This window comes from Calidris pugnax, unplaced genomic scaffold, assembly GCF_001431845.1.
Source record: "Calidris pugnax isolate Ruff unplaced genomic scaffold, ASM143184v1 scaffold38, whole genome shotgun sequence".
Taxonomy (NCBI): Eukaryota; Metazoa; Chordata; class Aves; order Charadriiformes; family Scolopacidae; genus Calidris; species Calidris pugnax.
The window spans coordinates 3,316,451-3,324,086 of record NW_015090995.1 but is presented as its reverse complement, the minus strand read 5'-3'; the positions used below and the strand labels follow the sequence as shown (position 1 = coordinate 3,324,086).

The 7,636-nt window shown below is 50.3% G+C and overlaps 1 long non-coding RNA gene across 1 annotated transcript; it reads left to right on the top strand.

Annotated features, from left to right (window-relative positions):
- The first annotated feature begins 931 nt into the window (after positions 1 to 931).
- LOC106895524 lies at positions 932 to 7,636 on the top strand. Its single transcript, XR_001413434.1, has 2 exons — positions 932 to 1,050; positions 7,089 to 7,636. It is a non-coding gene; the product is annotated as an uncharacterized LOC106895524 (long non-coding RNA).

Here is a 7,636-nt window from a genome sequence, read left to right as displayed (position 1 = left end):
CATTGATTGGTCTTACTCTCAGCCAGGTCAGGTGGAAATAGCACTAAGAGATGCCGAGTGTGTACCTTCGAGCACCTCGTACTGCAGGCGGTCCCAGAAAGGACAGGAGGTGGGAAAGAATGGAACTTGCTTTGGTTGTAACTCTAAACAAAACACTGGTCTTTATTTTTCTGCACAGGAGCTGTGGATGTCAAACTGGTCCAGAGGCAGGGATCTTGGCTGGTACTGGAGGGACTGGCAGGGATGGGAGCAGAGGCCCAGGACCGGTGCCAGCTCTTCCATCAGGCACTGTGACTGGGGAAGCGAAGCCTGGCTGCCCACGCAGTTCCTGGGGAACAGACCCATTGCTGCCCATATCCATGCCTTCAAAAGGGAGATGAACCCCGTGGGGAACCTTCTGGGGCAAAACCACCTCCACAGGCTGGAGTCAGCTCTCCCGGGTGAGCAGAGCCCCTGTTACGCAGCCGGAGGGGTAAGAGATCCCTCTGGGAAGAACATGGGAATGAGCCTGTCTCCCGAGCCAAAGCCTTTCTGGTGGTCCCTGCCTTCATGGCCCTCCCCACGGCTCCTCTGCACATCCAGAGCTGGGGGCATTGGGTCTGACGGCTCAGAAGAAGCCACATAGCTCCTCTGACCTGCTGCCTTCAGCTCGGGTGCCAAGAGGGTGGCCACCAGCTCCTGTGGCCCAGGCTGCTGGGGGGGACAGGGGGGCATGGGGTGAAGGTGTGAGGTGCTTGCCCTCCCCCAGCCACCTCTAGCCCCTCTCGTGAGCTTTGTGCCCCGGCGGCAGGATGGGGACAGCTGCTTTCACAACCTGGCCGTGTTGTCACTCACATCCAGACATTTCCTGTTATCTAACCTCAGCCTTATCTTCCCCATTCGCAGCTTCCTCTCGAAGGAGGAGCGGCCCCTTCAAAAACGAGCTGTGTGCCTGGGCTGTGCCCCCCACCGCGCTCCTCCTGGGTGGCCACCAGTGCTGCTGCCTGCCCCACGCCGTGCCAGCCCCACACCATGCCAGCCCCACGCCATGGGCCAGGCTGGCTCAGCACGGTAGGTGCCAGGTCCCTGTCCCGCCTGGTGGAGGGGGTGGTTGGGGACAGGGGAGGATTAGACCCTCGGGGGCGACCTCTCATTTCTCCTCTGGGAGGTCCCAGAGGACCACAGAGGTTGGGACACCAAAACCCGGGGGGTGTCTACATTCCTGGTATGGCAGAAAGCTCTCCTCCCACCCCGCATTACAGGTTGAACTTTGGGGGGACCAAAGCCAGCTGGGGTTTGAACTGCCTCCCCTTGGCATCAGGAGCAGTTCTGCCTGAGCCAGAAGAACTTTTTGGTCGCTCCCTTCACAAGGAAAGTGGTGGTGTTGGGCTGGGTGGACTTTGGTGAGGGTGGATTGGGGGATGTGAATGCCGCCGGTCCCAGCTGGGGACTGTGATTCATTGACGAGGTTGAATTACAATTAATAGCAACGGCAATGTGTACGTAGCCCTGTTTGGTACCAGGATGCACATGAGTGTGCTCCCCCAAGCTCGCACGCACACACACGCTACCGATGAGTTGCTGGCAGTAGGGAGATTTTGATCTAAATTAGTCATAGATGAGACAGCGCACAAAGAGCAGGGGAAGTTGTGGGATGGAGGAGGGTTTTACTGGGGAGAGATGGTGTCCCAGCTGGGTGCGAGCCTGCTCTTCAGCTCCTTTTCTGGCTCTCCCGATGGCGTCAGGACGGCAGACAAAGGTTTACTGTGCACCCCTCTTCTCTCCTTTTGGGCGTTGGGGTGCGAGCAGGAACAGGGACAGAGTCCAGCGCTGGGCCAGGGGCTTAGGTGAGTGCAGGGGCTGCGGGAGGGTGTCCCTCCAGGGAACGGGGGGGTTTATCGGGCACTTTTGGGTGAGCCATGGGTGCCAGTTGAGGTGTTTCTGGTTCCCAGCCTCTCGAGCCACCACCAAAACCCCCAACTTCCTGGGTGAAGTGTTTGCTGGCTGACGGAATGGCACTTTGCCTTTCTGTCCTGTACAGACCTGGGGTCTGGATCTGGCTTTTGGTGGTCCCCAGCCTCAGCAGTGCTTGATCTGTCCTCTGGTGGGGCAAGCTTTTGCCATGAATGGCTGCCAGTCAGGAGAGGGGACAGTTTGCTCCTGGGTGCTCAGCGAAAACCTCTCCAGAATTCAGGTCTGTGTCAGGAGGGGGTTGGGTCCATGCACCTCTGGAGACCACGCAGAACAAGGGCACCTGAGCAGCATCAGCCTTTCCCTGCGGTCGGTGGTACCCCCCTGCCAGGGGTGCTGAGGGTGTGTGGGGGATGTCAGGGTAGGAGGTATGAAACCGTGTGGTTTTTCGTTAAAAGCAGGGCATGTTTCTTTGCTGGGGAGAGCGCTGAATTATGGCTTTCACTTGTTGGAGCAAATTTGAAGAGGAAGTTGGGACTTGTAGGACAAGATGGAGGAGAAGTTTATGGTGGAGCAGGGCTAGGCAGAGGGGGGTGTCCACCTTGGGCTGAGGAAGGAGGGGTTGCTTTTAGTCTTACGACAGCTGTTGGGGTGTCAGGATGGCACGGATGGCAGCAGTGGGAACACATGGCTGGTTTCATGCTTCCCGCAGTTGCCTGGGGACAGTCCTCTCTGGAGCACTTTGGGCTCTCTCTCACTTATGTCCTCTCTAAAGCTGGGACAACTGCCGCACTTGCCAGATCATGGTTTGCAGGAGCTTTCCTTAGGACAGGGCAGCTGCTCACCACACCGTCCTGTAAACTGCAGCCCAAAGACAGCTGGAAGCCCAGGGTGAGGTGACAAGGGACATCCCAGTCACTCTAGAGCTGGAGGGAGAGGGCATCACCTCCTGCCTGATACCTCCTGGTTTTGATGAGGGCAAGGGACAAGGGTATCACAAAATCTGTTTCCCTGCACTGCTGTTGCCCTGCTCGTGCTGGGGAACAAGTGATTTGTATGCCACCGAGACGGCTCCATCTTTGCCCACGTGAGCCCTCTTGGAAAGCAGAGCATGGCCTCGTTGGCAGCAATAGCATCCTTCGCCTGGAGTTGTTCCCTGTGGCAGAGCAGGCAGCCACGGAGCTGCTTTGGCACCTGCCAGCTAAGGAGCAGGAGTTATTAATTAACTGGCTGCACCATTTGGCCTCTTTCTTTGTTTAAGTGGTGTTAACTGTCTCATCCAAGTCAGCAGATGTGCTAGAGAAAGCTATGCTTTGGGTATGCAAACTGGGCTTGCCTGCGATGAAGCAAGCCCTTTGGGCTGCAGCTCTGGGCTCTGCTGGAGCCTGCCTGATAGATGAGATGGACCTTACTGAGCCAAATATTCCAACATTGGTCAGGCAAAGCTCCCAGCAGCGTCAGCTGCAGGGCTGGGAGCTCAGGAAGGATCCTATAAGGAGCAGGACGGCATCCAGAGGAAGTCTGCCACGAGCAAAGCCTCATTTGAGTTTGTTTTTTTCATAAAAAAGGCTTCCAGCTCCCTGGGAGAAGCACACCCCAAGGTAATTGGTGGGCGGGGGTTCAGCGGACCCTCTTGCCCACAGAAATGGGGTGGATTCTTGCTTTCAATCCAGGCTGAGATTTGGGTTTCATTAAATGGGAAAGCAGAGATGGCCTCCATCCCAGTTCAAGTCCTGTGTAATGAGTGCTGGTCTCCAAATGGCTGCAGCCTGCAGCTTGGGATCCTGCCACTCAGCATGTGAGAACCACACAGCCACACTCTTGTGCATGCTGTTATTTAGAGTATAGAGCCAAGTCTATCCAATAATTGTACTTTTCGCTTGCTTTAATCACGAGTTGTGGGGGGAATATGACAGGCCTGTAAAAATACCTGGGTGATGACACGCAGCCCAAGGTTTTTGTGACTTTGATAGGGGACTGACCAAAGAATGCAGGAAGAGGAACTCTTTCTGTGTCCCCTCAGAGTATGCAGTTGATGGCTCAGTCTGTTTTATAACACTGAGCTTTTTCTTGGAAATACCCACTTCAGCTTGAGACCAGAAGCTCTGACAATGACAAATCCATCCAGATCAGATACTATCGTTATGGGGTAGGGTAACAAGCTCCATTCCCATCTGCTGATAGAATTATCTCCACTGTGTACCCTCCTCTTATCTGTCACTGACAGCAACGTTTCAAGTGGCTGTTTTTCCCCTCAGAAAGCCACAGTGGGGGATTATTTTAAGCTGTAATTGCAGAAGCAGTGCTGTCTTGTTTTTTGTTCGTTCATTACTTTTTTTTTTTTCTCACCCTCTCAAGCCCACATCTGCCACTGTTAGAAATCAGCATTGAAGCTGAGGGAAGTCTCATCACTGATACCTGCTGATGACCCCGCTTGGCCTTTCTTTGTGCAGCCTCCCCATCACACTTCAATATTGCTGAGAGTCCTTTTGGGGACAACAGGTTCATTTTTCTTTTACCCCTGTGCTCTCGTTAGTGTGTGGTGTCTAAATCTCACTGAAAATCGTTTTCAGGCAGAGAGAGTGCACCCCTGCTTCATTAGCATCCACAGCAACTCTGCAAACCGTTCAGAGCTGGTTAAAAAAACCTTTTACTTTTCATGGTACAGCAGAATTCGATGTGAAAGAAGAGTAGTCTGACCAACCCCACTGACAGACAGACCTGAGACAGGGACCCAGGTGTCTTTAGGACATATGTCTGTTGCTAAAACCCACAGATGAGAGTATTTGGGAATAAGAAATGTTACCCCAGATCCTTGGCTACATTAAAACATTTGCACAAGGGTGACAAAATGCAGGGAAGGCCCAAATCTCCAAGGATGCCTGGCATCCCTCTCCCATGGCCTGGGCCTGGCTGCTTCGTGCTGCAGAGAATATTGCTACCGTGGCGCAAGAACTTGGGAGATATAACAGAAATCAGTTTTAATTGTGCTCAAACCAGTATGTCTTTTGCTAGGCTGATCTTAAATCAGCTTATTAACACTGTTTTCGAATGCTCATGAAATACACATGCTTCTTTTATCCATTGCAACATAATTCTTTTATCTACCTTGGTTGAAATGCATTCTGAATTAGGAGCCAGAACAAAGAACTGGCCACTATCTACATCTCACCAAAGGCCTGATGTGGAGGGCAGGGGGAATGTAAGAATTGCAAAGCCTTTGTAGTAACCTGGTCTAGAAACTGATTATATCTTTAAAGGTGTAGCTGTTCCCTTGCTGTTAAATCTTATTTCACTCTCTGCTGGTTTCAGAGCACGTATAAAGAATATGTATTTGACATTACCATTTTTTATTTTACGCTTTCACGTGAAAAAAACCTTCCCCTTTCCAGGTATATTTCTATGTGTGAAATATTAGATTAGATACTATAGTCATCTGTATGAATTAGAGTCCTAGAAGTTAGAGATAGCAAAGGGTTAATGGAGAATGCTTGTTAATATACCTCAGCTAAATTCCATGTATGTGTCTCTAATGGTCTACCTTCCAAAATTTAGTTAATGTATCCATTTTAGTTTTTCATTTTGATACTAAAAATAGCGCAGCTGCTCTCTCAGAAACTGGTGCTGCTGGTCATGTGGAATTAAAATGAGGGGACTGGGAAGGAAGCAAAAAGCACCATGCTTATGACTCGGCTATGCCTGGTTTAGGAGCCATGATCAATTTTTCTGGAGAGTTGCACAGTATCAGAATTTCAAATCTGTTTTTCGGCTCAAATTCTGAAGAGTCAACATCTGAAAAGGACACAGAGCACAGTAATGCTTAGCCATATCTTCTCTTGTGTATGTTTAGTTATTTAATGTTCTTTTAAGTGCATTTCTGCATTTGACACACACTTTTGTTAAAAGAATAAGAGAACAAATGGCATTTTTTGGCCCTTGTGCAAAGGAATAGTGTGGGGAGACACACACATGTTCACCCTTAAATGCTGGATTATGTCAGCATCTGGGGATAGAAAACTCCATTTATTGCCAGAGAGGCTTTTTCTGCGTGCTGGAAACAAAGCAGAAGGGGGTTAGTTTGATAAGGGAAGAGAAAGTTTCACTTCATGCCCAAAGTTCAGTGTTTCCCTACATAGCAGTTTGGTTTTCATGTAACATCATGGTCTTTACAGCGATTCTGCATCACAGAACAGCTTCCTGCTGGCAGGCAGAGATGGGACTGGAGTTTGAGGGGCCAAGAGGTTGCCCTGGCTGGTTTTTTTGCTGCAAAAGCAAACACATACAGCACTGGACTTTGACAGCTGACCTTGCTTCCAGCAGAGTCAACGATGAACCCCTACGTGTATGCCCAGGGGCAGAGCTGTACCTCTTTTTCAGATGGGTTTCAAGAGGTGCCTCTCAGATCATAGGTCTAGGTAAAAAAAAATAAATGATTTTAGCTGTTAGTGGTACAATAAGAGGTAAAGCCTCGAGCCTGTTCCTGGCAATAGAAATTTTGTCTCTGGCATGCATAGACCCACCAATCTCTGATAAATACAGAGGCTCCATCCCGCGTTCTTTGGGATCTCTCAGACTGGTTACAACTGAAATAATCACATATCTGGAATTAGGCACTTAGATGAAGCACCTTACAGTACAGGGACACTTGGCCATGCGTGGCTGCTTGACACAAGGAGCCAAATAGAAGGAATTAAATGTGAGAAGCCTGAACAACTTGTTTAAATTTGGGAGGTTAAAGATGAAAGCTGTGAAAAGTCTGTTAGATTATCATGCCCTTATCTCTGACCAGTGCAAGATTGCTCCCCTGCAATATGTTCTCTGGGTATTTGTCCGAACTTTGTGTGTCTAGAGAGACATTGGTCTTTGTGATGCTGTACCCGACCTGTGTGGCTGAGTGTTCGCATGGACATTTTGTCAATATTTCAAGCTACAGCTGTAGCCATATAGCTAAGGCAGAAGGTTACTATGGAGCTCTCAGCATCATTTTCAGCTCCATAGAGCTTCAGCTTTTGAATTAATATAGCAGACATTTTCCTCAACGTAAGACGGTGTCTGCTCGTGTAGGTCGGTCTCACCCAAAGAAGAGCATTGAGTGGGGAGGGAATACGGGAAGGATAATGATAATTTTTGCGAACTGGAAAAAAGCCTCAGAAGTTAACAGCAGCTTCAGCCCTTCTTTTCCCTTTCCATTTGCCCAGGATGGCGCTCCGGCGAGGACCTGCGGGACCCCCGGCGAGAGGTGCAGTGCAGCACTGCGTGTATTTGACAAGCTGAGTCCGACACTCAGTGTGCAGAGTGTCAGTTTGTCAAATACCCCAAGTGAGGCATCTGCTGAGCAGCGCGGCGAGGGCACCGGCTCCTTCCTGCCCCTATTCTGCCTCTCTCCCCAAGCCCAGCGAGGTATTGAGAACCCATCCCGTCATTAATGAATGCTTGACTCCCCATCCTGTGCTGTCAGCTTTCCCTTCCACCCCGATTTCGGGAGCATCTCTTGGGGTACTCCTCCTAACAACGGCAACTCCGTACAGAAGTGGTGCTGGTACAGTTCCTCTGCGCCGTGAAAGCAGAGAATTGGGGCCTGGCTCCTTATTCTGTGCAGGCAAAGACAACACTGTTCTCTCCCACGGCATTAATTTGCCAGCTCTTAATTAATAATCCTGCTCAGTTAACAAGGATTCTGGCAACTGTAATCACAACATCATGGGTAAGGGCAGCATTATCCGTCATACAGCATCTTTTCTCTGAA